Consider the following 19,026-nt stretch of genomic DNA (forward strand, 5'->3'; position numbering starts at 1 on the left):
TCTTATAACTTAAATGCTTAAGAAATAAAACACAAGCTAGTGAATTATTTATTTTTTTTTTTTTCAAATGAAACCAAAGCATTAGTCTTTGCTTCATTAGTGGTTGTTGCCTATTGTAAGTAAAACTACAAATTCTTTAATTGAAATTAAAATTCCTTTATTAACAAAATTGTGTTCATTTTTTCGCCAACTACGTTGTATTAACAGCAAGAACATGTACCCAGGTTTCGAGCAGGCAACTCCCCTCGTCCCTAGGTCAGCCCTCTCCGGGCATCGCCAGCCAGCGATCGGGGAATGCTATGGAATGATGACGAACTGGAGAAATGGTGACGTTGCCTAATATGGGGAAAAACTGGAGAACCCCAACTGCGACATTGTCCGCCACAAATATCACTATGGGACCGAGACTCAAACCCGGGCCGCCTACGTGACAGGCCGGAGATCTTATCACTTAGCCACCGCACGGATCAAAGTGGGGTAAACTTGACAAAAAATAATAAACCATGATTTATCAGTCCTATTTGTTGTTTAGTCAACTGTCCGAAGACAGGTTTGAACCTCATAACTAACACCAATAAGACTCGCTCATGAGGCAACTAGGCCAAGCGATAATGGGGTAGGATGGCCAGTTCCTTTCCTCCTCCAATGCTTACACCGCCGATAGTTACATATTCCATTAATCAGACTTCAGATGCATACAAACAATTGTTCTTCTTCTGACACATATCGTCAAGTGAGATGTACTGCCTGATAATAGATATACATATCAGCCAGAACCTCAATTTGTGACTTAAAATTTAAAAAAATACCTTGAGAAATGAGGAAGAATAATGACTTCAAAAATATGTTCAGTGCATCTAATATTATGGTTTAAAATAGTTCTTATGGTGAAGTTTACCCCAATGTACTGTATGGAAAATATTTAATTTGAGAAGAAATAGGGAGGGAATACATCAAGCGATATATCGGAGTAAGGTGACCAGTTCCTTTCCCCCTCCAATGCATACATCGCCGATTAGCTACATATTTCACTAATCAGACTTCAGATGCATACAAACAATTGTTCTTCCTCTGACACATATCGTCAGGTGAGACGTACTGCCTGATAATATATATACATATCAGCCGGAACCTCAATTTGTGACTTAAAATTATTTAAAAAAGAATACCTTGAGAAATGAGGAAAAATAATGACTTCAAAAATATGTTCAGTGCATCTGATATCAAGGCTTAAAATAGTTTTTTATGGTAAAGTTTACCCCAATGTACTGTATGGAAAATAGTTAATTTGAGAGGAAATAGGGAGGAAGTACGTCACGAGATATATCTGTAAGGTCTTCCTTAAAAAATCTTGCACTCTCCAAGCGAAAACTGTAATGACGCCCTTGACCTCTGTATTTAATAATGCATGTTAAAAAGCTTAAACTGCGCTAAGTGCGAAGACCGGGACGCCTTCCTATAATCTTTTCGCTGTAAGAAAAATCCTAATGTAAACAATAGCACGTGACTGAAATGAGGCTTCATTGGCAGCTGTTTGGCGCCATAGATTCTCAGTACATGTTCCCGCCTACTGTTGTACATCCTGTTTCATGTTAAACATTTCCCGTTACTCGTCAAGTAGGCCTAACCTCACTACTATGCATTCGTTTGCTTAGGAAACATTTACTTTATAATTACTGCAATTAAATTATTTTTAAGTCTTATGTCTTCACAATGGACAGTTGAGGATACAGAAGCCATACTTCAGTACCACATGGTTACGTGAACAACTACGAGCTCAAGTGACTCCAACTTGTTACAAGAACAGACTACCTCGGTATTACTGTTGATATTCATCCGCGTTCATAGTACATAACAAAATATAAAAGTAGCTTTTCTTTTACATAGCGTTTTACACATGAGTGAAGTTAAACGTTTCATCGTATTTAACAACTAGAATTCAATTTTTTATTTTCAAATAATACAATATTGTGGTTTCCAAATACGAACTATATTTTCCTGCGTCATGTGAGTGTTTCGACTGGGAGCCAATCACGGGTATGACAGCAACGTGCTTATGTTTACATTAGGATTTTTCTTACAGCGAAAACAGTATACTTGAAGGTCATTATATCCTCTAAGAATATCAGAGCTAAGTTAGTTGCGGAAGGGTTGATGGGCTTATGTGCAAGCACGAGTTCGGATAATGGATGTATGCGCGGCCCCGCTGGGCGTTGCGGCGGGCCCTGTCCTCATTACTCATTGTTTTGCACCGCAGACGCAAAACCAACAACTTCATAAGCAGAAGATGTGATGGATTCATCGCCCCGAGACAGCAACGCCACCAGCTGGCGCGCTCGTGGTTTCCCTCTGTAGATGGACGATGCGATAGCGAATCGATTTATCGACTGCGAAGTCGAATGTTGCGTGTCGCGAAGTCGTTCACATAAACCTTAATGTAAAGTCTGACAGAAAGAAAAAACAATTGCATGGAAATTGTTGGCAGCGGGGTTGCCAATATTGTCAACTACGTGTTAAATGTTAGCAGCTCGTATGTTAGCTGATACGGGTGTCAGGCCAATAAACGGTACAGTTAAGGGGTCACAGGACTCAACTCTGTTCAATAATGAGTTATGTTCAATTGAAATTTTGGAGTCTTTGTTTATATCTACCTTTGATTCAGGTTTTGGCTGATATTATATACATCTATTATCAAACGGTACGTCTCACCTCACGTGTGACAGAGAAAGAACAATCATACTGAGCGTCCATCCGCAGAATATACTGTTTGAAACGGATTCCCCCTATTTCTGTAGCAATAAATCGACCTGTGAAATTCGTTTCTTTCAGGAAGCGCTTCTTCAGACTGGCCTCTAGAGTAAATTTCTTCTCTCTTGCGTCCTAGTAATATCTTAGTTACATACTAGCTGGCGTTTGAGCTTACCATTTTTCCCTTTGCCCCCTGTTGGCAAATAAATATGTAACTAAATTCTAGTGGGTATTCAAATCTGCGCTAGGAGGGGTAGGCCTACCTATGTTCCGATTTCAGAATGAATGAATTATGAATATTCTCGTCTGGAAGATTGGAAAATCAATTAAACCTTTCACAGAAAGAGAATTTGTAAAATCTTGCATAACTATGTTATTGCAATACAGTAGAACCTCTATTATTCGAGGTAATGAAGAGGGTGGAGTGAACGGTTAATGGAAAAAGTTGAATAATCAGTACCATATAAAGTTTTCATAAATTAAGTGCATAATACAGTTTCGTAATTTTCTCCATGGTCTTCTGTTTTAACACGCTACATAGCTCATAGATTAGAAATTCACTAATTTAAGTCTGGTTTTCAACAGTAGTTGAATAGTACAGTTCTCACGTTGTAGATTTACATACTTTATATTTGTTTTTCATTAAATCGTGCATAATTGTAATTCCTATTTCGTATTCTGATGCGAGATGAACCACAGTTTTTTTCCCCCCAAACCACTCAATTACTTACACATTTTTTCGTAACATAGCATGTTTTCTTTTGACACCTGTGGAACATATTTTGCATAGAAGTTAGACAGTACGGCCCCTCGAAGATTAGACCACACTGTATGAGGGTAAAGGTTTGTAAAAAGCACTCTGTATAAAACACTCGTAGGCTACTAATATAATGTTCAGTACTTCATCTTTGTTCTCCAGCAAAAAAGAAAAAGAAAGAAATACGAGAAAGACAGTCGGATAATCCACCAATCGGTTAATAGGGTGAAGGAAAATTGGGGTTCTACTGTATTTGGTCAAGGAAATGTGTATGGTTTGAATAAAATAAAATTGTCTCCAAACACGATTCAGAGGACGATAAGCAAGATTGCAAAATTAATCGAAACTAAGATTAACCAGTTTCTAGCTTATTTAGACGTATTGGACGAAAACACAGATAGAAATGATAGAACTTTATTGGACATCTCCATTCGAAGAGTTAATGAGGATCTTCCTGTGTCTGAATGTCTGTTTTTCAAAGTTATTATTTAAATACATTGGCAGACAATTGTCGCAGTCCCCCGCTGTTCTCTGACAACTGGTGAGATAAAAATGCCTCTCTCTTTTCCTTCCTCTTCCAACATTTCGCTTTCTCTGTTGAGCGGGTAGCATTTTATGTAGGGTAAAGTTGCCTATTTCCGTGGTACCCCTAATTCCGTGATACTTTTTTAAATTGAATGTCAGACAAAGTTGCCGTTCGACCATAGCGCCAGACATCTTTCTCGAAAGAGTGCATCTTTCGCCTACTTTTGAGACATCGCTGAACTTCCTAGCAAGATACCCAACCCTGTAACATTCAGTGAAAAAAGCGTATCACGGAATTAGGTAACTTTACCCTACTAATCACGATGCGCTGCTTCGAGATCAATGCCCTGAAGGTTTTCTCGGGGTTCTTCCGTTTACTTCACTGTCACTATCCAATTCGATATTCGCCCAAAACGATGCGGCGTTATGTAGTACTATGACCAGACAGCGGATTTTCAGTCCCGATTGAACTCTAGGTTGCAGGGAGGTCATTAAATTCATTGCTACGCTTCCTCCTTACTCCAAGAAACGTGACGTATTGTCGCTATGTAGGGACCGAAAATCCGCTGTCTGGTTACGACTGGCGTATAGATGGAATCGGTCTTGTTCTCGAATTTTCTCTCTTTGCCTTTATACTATTCCTTCATTCTCATAATAAAATTACCACAGAGATCCTCGGTAATAACAGCCATCATAGTCACATTCCTCCTCTCCATCTCCATCATCATCATCATCATCATCATCATCATCATCATCATCATCACCATCAAGAGCAATATTAAATTAACACGAAATATTCTCCAGATTACTCAGTCAGACAACTTTCTCCTAAATTGCTTCTTATTCCATAACCGTAATAAGAACCTTCATAGTTGATAACATAGCCAATTAAACCGTCAATAAAAAAAAACAAGTGGCCTATTGCAAGCACTTAATTTTCATAAAATGTCACGCAAGCTCCGTAGCATTGTGGCGTTGATAGTTATTTATTTCTACTGTACATTAAATACTTCAGCTTATTACTTCTTCTCTCATCAGCTATTTTTGCTGACTGATAAAGACTTAATTAGCAGTGACCTGAAAAGTCATAAGTAATTTAAATGAGAAAGAAAAATTATACTCTTTGTGTATTTATAAATGAACCTGCTTCTACTCGTAAATTTATTTTTTCCTCTAGCATGTTCTTATATCGCAATCTACACTTATGGCTGGTGCAGTTAATCCATAGGAGAGAATACGAGTTTCAATACCGCTTAAGACGTCGATCACTGCACATTTTTTCCAACTGCTTTCAGTTATGGATCTTGTTCCATTGTCATTACGACTGATTATACAGAATGGGTTAAAAGTCGCTTTCCCCAAATACTTCCTTGCATTTAATTAGATTCAATTTACATTTGACTACACATTCCTTTACAGATTTTGTTCAAAATGGAGGCCCTGTTTCTCGATACACAATTAAAACGTTTGGACTCTGATTTACAGATGGCAGAACGTAAGTCACGATTTTCGTCGATTTTTACGAATAACTTCGATGAACTGTCGCAACTGATGTAGATCCTGCGATTTATGAGCAAAAACATCTTTTTTTTTTCAGAATAACCCACAGCGAAAAATCACATGACGTCAGGTCGCATAATCTGGGTAGCCAATTCATTCATGGAATTGCTGGTTCAAGAAGCCTCTCACTCCTATACCAAAATGAGGTGGTGTTCCATCCTGTTGTCATATCAACTGCATTTCTGCAAAACGACCGTTTTCAAGAGATGACATCGGAAAAACAGTTGACACACGAACATGGTTATCGACCCACCACTTATTACACTAGCTATTCGTTTGTTCAAGTTATGACATCTGTCTATAGGCTATGTATAAGCATGAAACCTACGAACGAATATTGGGGAAAGCGACTTTTGACCCACCTTGTATTTTAGAATGGATTCCAAACGATAAAAAAAATTCGTAAAATGATTGTACACCCACATATGTGTATGTAAGTATGTATGCATGAAAAGAGCCTGCAAAATGTCAAACAGATCTACCGCAAATGTTTTAAAATATATAAATCGATCAACTATTAAATAAACAACCAGCAAAATAAGTATTATAAGCATGCAAAAAAAAATTTTCTAAAACTTGGTAGCCTATATTTTCCTTTTTTGTGACCATCGTGGAATTTCCTTGGGCCATCTCTCTCTTGCTCAATGTTTCTGCATGCCCGTACCACTTATTTTTGTTTTAGTCACGACATTCCTATTTTTATTGATATTAGATTATTCCTTCCTTGATAGTCTCTTATGTTCCATATAATGTATTTTACAAGTCTCAGATCATAAACACTATTAATACAAATAGGCCTGTCCCATACAGAGCACAGTGGTTTTAAATACATTTAATTTGCCTGCCAAAGTACAGTAGTGGCAAGAAAAAAAACCGGACCGACCCTTGTAGTTGATTTCAGAGTCACAGATTCAAATTTTGCTGGTCACAAAACACATCTATCTTGTATAATTAATTGTAACAATGAAATTTATTGCATTTGTTAGATTCTTACCGTCTTTTGTTTCCTTCAGTGCCTCAAACTTACAGACGTAAAAACTTTGAGAGTTTTATTCTCATTTGGCATCAATATTAGGCCTACATTTCTACCTCTATTCGGCAAAGATAACTGCGTATTTTTACATTAAATAGCAGCACATACCTCTGGCTTCACTATCCATATTGAAATTACCACAGTATGACACAATACACATCACAGGATTCTTTTGTATCAGCTACAAGGGTCGGTCCGGTTTTTTTTGCCACTATGTACATGAATTGTCGGAAATTAATTATACGTTTGATATGTTTGCTTCTACTTCATGTAATGTAAACTTCAATGGTGTATGTATGTATGTATGTATATGTAAGTGTGTATGTATGTATGTATTGTTGTATGTATGTATTGTTGTATGTATGTATGTATGTATGTATGTATGTATGTATGTATGTATGTATGTATGTATGTGGAGATGAAGTCATATTTCTTCCTTGTACCTTACTACGAAATTCCTACTACATACTCGTAGAAATTAGCCTGGCTTAATATTTCAAAAGTTTCTCCGTTCCAATTATGGAGAATGCAGATGGATCATAACATATGTGGACAAGTATTACTTTATCGCTCATCACCCTGTAGCGAGAGACAGGATAACTACAGGGTTCCCAGCCTGCGCACACCTTCTTCCCTGTGTTTGCATTATCACCGACATGCCCCGAATGTTAAGAAAAGCATTTGTTTTTGAGAAGAAGAAGGAGGAAAAAAGAGACGAGTGTGAGATGAAGAAAAACATAGATATATGGTTAAACAAAGAGCACACGTTTTTTAATGGTCTTGAGGCGGGAACGGGCGGCAGAGGCAGGGCGTGCTGTAGCATACAGGCCGGCCCTAAGTGGCGCCTACAATTCTAATAAACTGATAGACCGAACACAAAGGGCATAACAAAAACATAACCTCAACGTCCTCTCATCCTGCAACGCATAGTCAGAGCACAAGCGATCTAAGTACTCAGCTCTTAAGTCGAGTATATTTCCCTAAACGCTTCGGTGTTGCCAACTGGACGGAAATTCCGTCAAAACTGAGGCGGAAATTACGATTTACATAGTCTTTTGACTTTTTTAATGCTGTCATTTTTAATTGTTTAATTTTGGGGGGGGGGGCGTAGATCAACCCATCAACTGCAGAAATAGAGGCACATGATGTGGAGAATAATTATTATTTTAATCAAGATTGGTAAGAAAGTTGCGTTAATATTTCCCTTTATTTTTATATAGATATATTGAGTGGGTCATGAGAGGATATCTATCCTCGAAGAGTGGGTCTCATTTGTTTTTAATTATGACGGATTCTGACGAATTTCCAGACATTAGATTGACGAGGATACAATTTATGTATTGGCAACACTGCACAGTATATCTGTAGTGTCTCCTGGTAGATGGGATACAGCAGGGACTTATTCAGCGCAATAGGATTCGATCCCCGGTTCTCACTGAACTGATACTTTTAGTGGAGGACAGAGTGTCACAACTTTTCTTGTTCCTCTTAACGATACAAATTCCATTCCATCGAAATTAATATCATAGATTGGAGTGGACGTTACACAAGCTCTCATGCATTTAGGCCATTTGTATGGGCCCACAGCTCCTCTTACTTACTTAATTACTTACAAATGCCGCCCTCACATAAGTCCGCCATCGGTCCCTATCCTGTGCAAGATTAACCCAGTCTCAATCATCATGTCCCACCTCCCTCAAATCCATTTTAATATTATCCTCCCAACTACGTCTCCGCCTCCTCGAAGGTATTTTTCCCTCCGGTTTCCCAACTAACATTCTATATGCATTTCTAGATTCGCCCATACGTGCTATATGCTCTGCCCACCTCAAACGTCTGGATTAAATGATCCTAATTATGTTAGGTGAAGAAAATAATGCGTGCAGTTCTGCGTTGTGTTACTTTCTCCATTCTCCTGTAACTTCATCCCTCTGCCCAAAATATTTTCATAAGACTACAACGTGTCCGTTTCGTCTGCAATATTCGCCGGGCTGATCACGTAACACCATCCCTCGAAATGTTGTCCTGGCTCCGTCTAGAAGATCGTAGGAAAATCCACTGTCTTTCCCTTCTCTTTCACATATTGCATTTCTCCACTCCTGTCTATCTTGCGTCTCGTTTTCAAAATGTATCCACCCATCATAACCTAGACACACGATCGCAACGCTCCTCAATTTTATCTATTCCCTCCCACCGAACATCCTCATATTCATCTTCTTTCACTGTGGCTGTTCCTCGGCTTTGGAATTCCCTACCGAGTAATGTCAGGGACTGTCAGACATCAAACCAATTTAAGAATAGACTAACGAAATATTTTTCTAACAATTCTTGTTAACAATAATAGCTGTTTCAGATTTCTCAATGTTTAATGGCTATATATATCACAGATAAATATCTAAATTATCTCATTATTATTATTATTATTATTATTATTATTATTATTATTACTATTATTATTATTATTATTATTATTACTATTATTATTATAACTATTTTTTACCAATGTTTATTATTGTCACACTAACATTACTTATCCAACTTTCATTATTTACTTTCATGTTGTTTTATGGTCTAAATATATAATGTAATAACTATGTAAGAAATTGTATTCAATTAGAATTAGAGTCTGGCTGGGCGGAAGAGAACGCCTACTGGCCTTAGCTCTGCCAGATTAAATAAATAAATTATTATTATTAATTATTATTCTCATACACCCTAATCTCTGTTCCTCTCTCAAAGTGAGAGTCCAAGTTTCACAACCATACAGAACAACCAGTAATATAACTGTTTTATAAATTTTGTCAGATTTTTTGACAGCAGACCAGATGACAAAAGCTTCTCAACCGAATAATAACAGGCATTTCCCATATTTATTCTGCGTTTAATTTCCTCCCGAGTGTCATTTATATTTGTTACTGTTGCTCCAAGATATTTGAATTTTTCAATCTCTTCGAAGGGTAAATCGCCAATTTTTATGTTTCCATTTCGTACAATATTCTGGTCACGAGATCTAATCATATACTTTGTCTTTTCGGATTTACTTCCAAACCTTTCGCTTTACTTGCTTCAAGTAAAACTCCCGTGTTTTCCCAAATCGTTTGTGAATTTTCTCCTAACATATTCACGTCATCCGCATAGACAAGCAGCTGATGTAACCCGTTGAATTCCAGACCCTGGTTTTATCCTGAACTTTCCTAATGGCATATTCTAGAGCGAAGTTAAAAAGTAAAGGTGATAGTGCATCTCCTTGCTTTAGCCCGCAGTGAATTTGAAAAGCATCAAATAGAAATTGGCCTATACGGTAAGTTTCCCTGAGACACATTTTAATTAATCGAACTAGTTTATTAGGAATACCGAATTCTATAAGAATATTGTATAAAACTTCTCTCTTAATCGAGTCATATGCCTTTTTGAAATCTATTAATAACTGATGTACTGTACTCCCATTTTTCTGCAATATCTATCGAATACAAAAAAAATCTGATCAATAGTCGATCTATTACGCCTAAAACCACATTGATGATCCCCAATAATTTCATCGACATATGGAGTCAATCCTCTCAAAAGAATATTTCCCAAAATGTTGTATGACGTTAACAAACGTGTTATTCCTCAAAGGTTACTATAGTTAGTCTTGTCCCCCTTTTTAAAGATAGGTACGATAAGGGACTCCTTCCATTGTTCTAGTACAATTTCCTTTTCCCAAATAGTAAGTACAAGCTTCTAAATTCCGCTAGATAATACGCTTCCATCCTCTTGTATTAATTCTGCTGGAATTTGATCGATACCAGCAGACGTATTTTTTCAGATTTTAAATCGCAATTTCGACTTCTGGGTTCGGGTATAAATGGGTCAGCAGTTTCTATTTGAATTTCGTCTCGATCTGTGGTCTATGTACAGCAGTGGCAAAAAAAACCTGACCGACGGAATAATCGAAGTCCCCGAAATAAGCCACTGCGCATGCCACGCCCGCATTCACAAGATAGCGAGTAATCTATTGAAATTGTTGTAGTTTAGACTACTGACGTAGCCCATTTCGGAAGCCATTAGAAAATAAGCTGGTGAAATTCATGTTCTGGGAATAATAGGTTAATTAAGTAGTAAAATATCACTGCAGTCAAAAAGTATTGGGAATAAATTTGAATAAAGAACAAAAAAATGTTTCCTTCTCAGGCAGGATTCGAACCACGAAAGTCTTAGTTACCAGTCTATCGTGCTCTGGAGTGAACAAGGCTCTGAAATCAGCTACAAGAGTCGGTCTGGTTTTTTTTTTTTTGCCACTACTGTAGGCTACATTTAGTAGTTACCCAAAATAGTTTTTTCCATCTGTTTAGGATTGAATGAAAATCTGAAAGCAAGTTAACATTCTCATCCTTGACCACATTTACCCTTACCTGATATCCATTCTTAAATTCCTTTATGCCTTTATATAAATCTCTAATGTTTTTATTCTTACTATTTGTTTCTACCTCGTTGAGTTTTTCCTTCAAGTAGGCTTAATCTCTCTTTTTATTCTTAAGTGTACGAGTTGCTTTCCGTCTTTCATTGAAATAAATATTGCTTATAGACTAAAACACCGAAAATCAATATACCGATCGATACCTTAGAAATTGAAGGTTCATATGTTACTTACGTCACTTTAACTCGTCGCTCTTAAAATACGAATTTGCTTAATGCCTACACAGTTTCATGGGTGATTAGGTAACACTCAAGCACGTAATTGTGTTCAGTTTTTTTACTCGTGTCAGCCACAGTCTTCATAGACCGAATTACTGAAGATAAGAACTGCAGACTGTGAAGTCGATAGATACTCGCTGCAGCAGATTATTTGGTCTTGCATTATTTTCAACCCTCAACAGATCTCTGCTGTGACGCAGTTTACCACAGTTACAGTCTGGACGTTATTAAAATTGAGACCTACTATACAAAAGATTACTCATAAGAGATGCAGACTGGATTTTCCATTGCTACTGTTGAGAATATCTCACAGAGTTTTCAAGATTGGCTCTGCCATCGCTTTGAGGTTGACAAGAGCGGGTGGGGCGAAAAGGAGTCGTTATAGACGACTAAATTGACTAGACTGTGATCAACGAAGAAGGAAAAATTTTAGAATCTATAATATATTTAAATTTTAAAATACAGTAATTCTTGCAGAAGTCAACATAGGATAAAGGTTGGTAATATTGTGATATGAATAATATGATAGTTTTTTTTTTTTTTTGAGAATTTATTACAATTTTACTGAGCGAGAAGAAGATCGGTTTTTTGCGTATGTTTTTAAGAGAATTTTCGTGGACAAGTTTCTGCACAAAACCGTTCCTTTTCTAGCTCAGTAAAATGGCAATAAATTCTCAAAAAGAACTATCACAATATTATTAACCTTTACCCTATGTAAAAGTTTCAACATACAGTAAAATAACTATTGACAGTGCTTCATTTCTATCAAAACAACTAATATGGTTCTTAAATACCCTTGTTAAATTAGCTGGTGCTTTTTCAAGATCGTAAATAATAATAATAATAATAATAATAATAATAATAATAATAATAATAATAATAAATTAACCTGGCAAAATCGCGCAATGACCTACGAAATGCACAAAATTGGATCTTAATATGGTGTCAAAATTTATACCTGAAAAACCGAAGTTATGTGGATGTGTGGAAAACATATCCAAAAGATTAAAATTTTGATTTGTAACAAAAGAATAGAACACACCCTAATTTATATATTTAGGAAAAACTGATCTCAATAAAGACATGTATGAAAAATTACAAAAGTATAATAAAATAAATCGTACAATGAAACATTGACTTTGGTAAGCGAATATAATCCATTTTGACGAAACGTTTACGTAACGTTAGCTCATATTCAAACTTATTACACAGTAGTGAAGTATGGTTATTATGTAAAAGGTATAGACAGAAATTAAAGGCAGTGTCAGTGAGAGTTTTTACAATCATTGTATGGTTTTACAAGACTGGATCATCAGAAAAATATTGAAATTTGGCTAAAATTAGAAATACAAAATATCGTAGAGGTTATAAAAACATAACAAAATTGATACACACACTTGGAAAGAATGATAGAACCGGATTCCCAAATTGGAACTTAAATACAACCACAGTGGAAGGAGAGATATGGAACTTCTCGACATAAATGCAGTAGGGCCTACACCACGGATGTCAATGCGCCTGCACTGCGTGCTCATACTACAAGCAATACAAATCCAATAGGGTTCACTTTTTAGCAATATAAAGTGCAATCATCGCTCTTAAGGAAATGTGCGCGTTCTTGAGAGCACGTAGTGAAGGCGCTTTGATATTCCTGGCCTAAACGAACAGCGCTGAGAAGACAAATCATAAAAGTATGATAATGGTGATAATGATAAAGATATTCGAATACTATTTGTCGAATTCACTGAGAATTGTTTTCCGTTGAGATTAATTTTCTGAAGATGTAGATATCAAATAACGGTAAATTAAAATTATGGAAAGGAAATGGCGCCAAAGTCCAAGATGCGTTGCGAAAATTCACTCTGCAGTTATATAACTAAAAACAACTTTCACGTGTTACTAGGATCGAACTCCGACACCCTGTGGTGAAAGCCGCTTGACTAGTGTTGTACAAATGGTATTTTCACATCATTCTATCAAATGTCCATTCTATGTGTATAGGCCTACCATTAGACAACTATTTCTCGTTATAATTAACATTACTTAGAATTCGTTATCCCTCTTTCACCGTCTCTGCAGCTCATCTCTAGAACTCACTGCCACAACATGTCAGAGACTGTCGGACAATATCCAGTTTCAAATATAAACTAAAATTGCACTTTTTCAATTCAGATTCCTTTCAATTATAAGCCCTTTTCTCTGCGATAGTTTTGTAATAATAATAATAATAATAATAATAATAATAATAATAATAATAATAAATTTCCTTTTCTTCCTTTCCCCCCTTTTTTTTTGTTCTCTTGATCACCAGATGAATTTATTACCATAACCTTTTTATTGTGGATTTTATTTAATTGTCGTATTTTTATTTTTTATTATTATTATTTTACTACATTCCATTTTGTTGTATTCTTCCTTACATTTTCCCTATTAACTATTTGTACTAACTGAGTTGTTTTTATTATATTCCAATCCTTAGATCTCTATTTTACTTTCTTTTTTCTATTATGGTGTTATTTTCATGTTGTTTAGTGTCGATTTTGTTATTCCATTATTATTATTATTATTAATTTTTTTTTGTAATATGTTAGTATTCTGTTCTTTAACTTTTGTTAAATTTTCATTGCTTGTATACTCTGTGACCTGGTAGAGCGTAAGAGAAGGCCGTATGGCCTTAACTCTGCCAGTATAAATAAATAAATAATTATTATTATCATCCCACTCTTTTAATATTATGCAGCTCGGCAAAATGTTGTATCCCTCTCGATATAGGATTAGAATTTTACCGCATCTTCACAATGAGATTATACTGTGAATTACTGGCATAGCTCAGTCGGCAGAGGCGCTTGCCTGAAGATCCAGAGTTCGATTCCCGCTTGGTTGGGTTTCTTCCGAGGTTTTCCCCAATCGTAAGAAGAATGTCAGGGAATCTATGGCGAATCCTCGGCCTCATCTTGCCAAATACTATCTTGCCATCACTAATCCTATAGACGATAAATATTCCAGTAGTTGATACAGCGTCGTTAAATAACCAACTAAAAAATACATAATTCTCCTTTTAGCTTTCCTGAATATTTTTTTAGAGAGTTACGATCTTTCATCTTAAAACCGACGAATGTACTTATACAACGTTCGGATGTCTGTAAACTCAATATTTCCCCAACTGATCGAGAAGTAGTAGCCGTAAGTAATTAGTGAAATCAATTAATCGTGCTTGAATGAGATTCCGCTTCAGTGCTCTTATGTGGGCCACCCTCTTAATTGCCGACGCATCCAGTGTTTATTTAGAAGACAAACTGTAAATTCGGCTGTTAAAGTCTAGAAGGTGTGTTAATTTATTCGCACGTTGTAAGCTTAATCTTGGCGCCGTGCGGTCCACTAATTAACGACCCGCGACTTCCTAGAAAGATTCACTACAGAGGCGGCCAAACTGGTTTGTGAAGACTGCCCCGTGAACTACGAATTACAGTAATTGCTATTGAATATTACATACAGCACACCAGAGAACATGACTATATCCTACTTTCTACCTGTATCTATATCTTCTACCCTAATCTATCGTTATCCATTCTAATCCAATCTTGTTTAAATCTAATCCTAATCTACTCTATTGACCCACCCACTCATCTATCTGCATACCTATTCTTCTTTCAATCCACCTACCTTTCCAATCAAACATCCAAACAGCCCACTAAGGATCAAGGTCGACTGCTGACGCCGATTCCCTCCCAAAAATGAGGTTCCGATTCCCTCCCCAAAAAGAGTATAGCCCTATTCCCTCCCAATTGTTTGTTGTTTGAATTCAGTGTAGTCCGATTCCCTTCATGCCAACCACACACATAATTCTCTGTCACACTTTACATAGACTTCGGACTATCAAGGATATACTGTAACTGAAATAACCAATCCATACCCTTGGTGTGTTCAAAAATCATGTTAATTGATCAAGTTGATTGATTGACTTCGGACTGTCATGGATATAACTGAAATAACCAATCCATATCCTTGGTGTGTTCAAAAATCATGTTAATTGATCAAGTTGATTGAGACTTCGGACTGTCATGGATATAACTGACATAACCAATCCATACCCTTGGTGTGTTTAAAAATCGTGTTAATTGATCAAGTTGATTGTTTGACTTCGAACTGTCACGGATATAACTGAAATAACCAATCCATACCCTTGGTGTGTTTAAAAATCGTGTTAATTGATCAAGTTGATTGTTTGACTTCGGACTGTCATGGATATAACTGAAATAACCAATCCATACCCTTGGTGTGTTTAAAAATCGTGTTAATTGATCAAGTTGATTGTTTGACTTCGAACTGTCATGGATATAACTGAAATAACCAATCCATACCCTTGGTGTGTTTAAAAATCGTGTTAATTGATCAAGTTGATTGTTTGACTTCGAACTGTCACGGATATAACTGAAATAACCAATCCATACCCTTGGTGTGTTTAAAAATCGTGTTAATTGATCAAGTTGATTGTTTGACTTCGGACTGTCATGGATATAACTGAAATAACCAATCCATACCCTTGGTGTGTTTAAAAATCGTGTTAATTGATCAAGTTGATTGAGACTTCGGACTGTCATGGATATAACTGACATAACCAATCCATACCCTTGGTGTGTTTAAAAATCGTGTTAATTGATCAAGTTGATTGTTTGACTTCGGACTGTCACGGATATAACTGAAATAACCAATCCATACCCTTGGTGTGTTCAAAAATCGTGTTAATTGATCAAGTTGATTGATTGACTTCGGACTGTCATGGATATAGCTGACATAATCAATTCATACCCTTGGTGTGTTCAAAAATCGTGTTAATTGATCAAGTTGATTGATTTACTTCGGACTGTCATGGTAACTGAAACAACCAATCCATACCATTGGTATGTTTAATCTTCTACATAAAAACATTGAGAAGGGCTTTGCAGGATATAGCACTCCAACACTGCGAAAGATTGATCTGTCCATTATCTAATTGTTTAATTTTATTCTTTAAATAGTTCATTTAGGCCTATTGTTTATAAGTCTTTGTAGTTGTACCTGGGTGGATAACGGCAGAATTAATTTTAATTTTGGTATCGGTCTGTACTTTGCATAAAACATCTAAAAACACAAAAATGTTGGGTTGTAAAAGCAACTGTTAAATTTTGCGTGGAAACTTTCACTATTTATGTGTATAATGAAAGTACAAATATTGTTGGAAGTAGTCGAGAACTCTGTTATGAACCAATATTTTCTAAATTTTACTTAGTTAATTCTAAATGAAAACATTACGATGTTTTTAGATCAGTAACAGATGGACTGCTTAAATAGACACTGGTGTACTTAGAGTATTTATGTCCGCAACGATATGTAGCCAAAAAACAGATACACCATGACACCCAGCCAACCAGATTTTACGGGAGGGAATCGGTATATTTACAACTATTGCTTCGGAGGGAATCGGGAAGAAAAATTAACCGCGGAAGAGAGTCGGTAGCCACCCGCTGACCTCACGTCCATATGCCTCAGCAGATGTGAATGGTCATCCAACCAGAACGGGGATAACGTTTGGTCAGCAACATGATCAAACCAGTCGTTATAGTTTTTTCGAAACCGAATTTCCCCAGATTCGTCACGATGCTGGGTGGGCACACGTTTCTTACACTGGCAGATATGTCAAAGAAAATCCTTCCCCCATGAAGATTCGAACCATAACGCGAGTCCAGGCACGATGCCTTAAGCCACGACGCTACAACGCGGGACCATCTATACTCCGTTTCTGAAATTTGTGAAGTCGACACATTTGGGTGGAACCTATCAGTGCGGGTGTATTGCAGGCTGCATTGGCTCACGGCCGCTAAGGTGTAAGATGCGCGTGGCTGAAGGTGATAGGTAGGGGTGGTATTTTAGACACTCGTCTTCAAGCAATACTTTCCCCCAGAACTGTCATTGGACTGGCCCCCTCCACTCACCACTTGCGCAAAGGACTTGTTTCGTCTTATATACCCAACAGATTCTAGAAACAGAATATATCTACCTATTTATCCATTTATTTGTATTTGTAGCTATCTCTAGTTACCATACCCCTAATAAGGTATACCCAAAAGCCAGTATTTACATCTTTTTTCCCGATATGGAGCTAGACATGGTTGAATTCAAGTTTTCTAATGTTATGACGATAAAACTCCATGTAAAGAAGTGGGTCGTTACATAGACAATTCAAAAACATATATGTTCTAGGATTTCGGAACGAAGTCAATTTTTTTTCATGATATAATTGAAGATTTGGGGTTAAGAGGGATGAAGTTACAGGAGAATGGAGAAAGTTACACAACGCAGAACTGCACGCATTGTATTCTTCACCTGACATAATTAGGATTAAATCCAGACGTTTGAGATGGGCAGGGCATGTAGCACGTATGGGCGAATCCAGAAATGCATATAGAGTGTTAGTTGGGAGACCGGAGAGAAAAAGGCCTTTGGGGAGGCCGAGATGTAGACGGGAGGGAGATGGGATATGATGATAGAGACTGGATTAATCTTACACAGGATATTGGCCGTTGGCAGGCTTATGTGAGAGCGGCAATAAATCTACGGATTCCTTAAAAGTCATTTATAATTAAATAAGATATGATTGAAGAGTGTATTCTCAAAACTCGCGCTCAGTTCATTTGGCCATTTTTATGATTTATATTTATATGACTATGTCTGAGACCTCTATCATTATATTTTAAGCTTGTTTTCTTCCAAAAAAAACGCCAATCCGTGTCTAAAATGTTTCTGTTATTGTGCATGTCACTTGAAAACTCGCTCAGTCCGTAGACCAATATATAAAAAGCAAGCCTAGTGCTTTCATAAAAATGGATTTAACGCGTTTTGGAATCTCACTCTTCACTTATTCAGGCATTAGACAGACTCTAAATTCTGACATAAGCGCCGCCTACCCAACGATTGACTTTTATAAAATCCAACTGTAACTATGATAACTATGACATCTAAATTAAGTATGTTTGTTCTTGGTACCAAATACTGTATCAATAACCTGAAGAAGATTGTATATATACAGGGTGAACCGTAAGTAATGTCATTAATTTCAAGGGGCTATTCTTTGAGACATTTCAAGCAAAAATGTTTAAATACAATTTTGCTCGATTTTGCTTCCTTTTCGAGATAAAAATGTTTTATATGAAATATTTCATAGCGTGTTTTGGGAAAGCCATTGATTTAATTCCCAGTATGCCCAGTCAATTTAATAGAGTAGTATATTATGATAATAAATGATTGAAAGAATTTTAGTGTTGTTCTTTAAATGTGCAGAAATTTGATCCGAACAAATGTAACATTTTAAAATTCCTTTTCAGAACGAGAAGTTGTGCAGTCTCTGACGATAGAATCATAAATAAATCAGAAATATTAAGAAATACTGTAACACGGCTGACATAAATATTTTAAATATCTGAGTGTAGTAAATTGCTTCGTATGTAGTTTCCAGAACCGAGAAGTTGAGACGAAAATACGAAATTTCGATCTGTTTTTGCCCTCCGCCTGATTGGTGGTTTAGTCTATGCCGTCACACCCATTTATAATGATAATGTCTTATGTGTAACGCCCTAACATTTCATTGAAAACTGAAGTACTTTTATCCAGGCTTTAGACTTAGATTACATGTTACCGTGACTTATATAACAAAATGGAAGTAGACAACGAGGAAAATGAGGCATTAAAG

The 19,026-nt window shown here is 36.5% G+C and overlaps 1 protein-coding gene across 2 annotated transcripts in view; it reads right to left on the minus strand.

Annotated features, from left to right (window-relative positions):
- ths (thisbe) overlaps nucleotides 1-19,026 on the minus strand; it is a 413,933-nt gene that overhangs the window by 13,530 nt on the left and 381,377 nt on the right. The window lies entirely within an intron of this gene.

The sequence above is a fragment of the Periplaneta americana genome, chromosome 3 (assembly GCF_040183065.1).
Source record: "Periplaneta americana isolate PAMFEO1 chromosome 3, P.americana_PAMFEO1_priV1, whole genome shotgun sequence".
In the NCBI taxonomy this organism is placed as follows: Eukaryota; Metazoa; Arthropoda; class Insecta; order Blattodea; family Blattidae; genus Periplaneta; species Periplaneta americana.